A 493-nucleotide genomic window follows, 5' to 3' on the forward strand; every position below is an offset into this window, starting at 1 on the left:
GAGTCCCGGACTGAGCTGAGCTGCCACTGAGCTGCCAAAAGGTGGCAGGATGGCTCAGCTAAAAAAAGAAAAGAAAAAAAAATCTAGTTTCTGTATATTTTTAGATTTGTGTGAAAATTAATGGTTCTTAGTTGAGTATGACAAATGAACATTTGTATTTGCACATTTTTGTATTCTTTTATGCCACACCAGCAGTTTCAGAGCTTCTCTTCTTAACTGCCTAACTTCTATCCAGTTCTCTCTCCCTCCATGCTCATGGATGGCCTCCCTCCTGCTCTCCCTCTCTGCTGCTCTGCCAATACTCTGAGACAACCCCCCCCTCCATGCATCAAGAGTTCGCTCAGATCTGTAAAGCTACTCCCTCCCTTTAGATGGAATGTTCCCCTTTTTCACAGCTCCTCAAGAGTTCTCTCTCTCCCCCGACACTTCTCTGAACCCTTCAAACATTCTCAGCCAATCTTCCTGCCCTACTTTTCCCCTTCAAATCCTTTGT

The sequence above is a fragment of the Hipposideros armiger genome, unplaced genomic scaffold (genome assembly GCF_001890085.2).
Source record: "Hipposideros armiger isolate ML-2016 unplaced genomic scaffold, ASM189008v1 scaffold_1147, whole genome shotgun sequence".
In the NCBI taxonomy this organism is placed as follows: domain Eukaryota; kingdom Metazoa; phylum Chordata; class Mammalia; order Chiroptera; family Hipposideridae; genus Hipposideros; species Hipposideros armiger.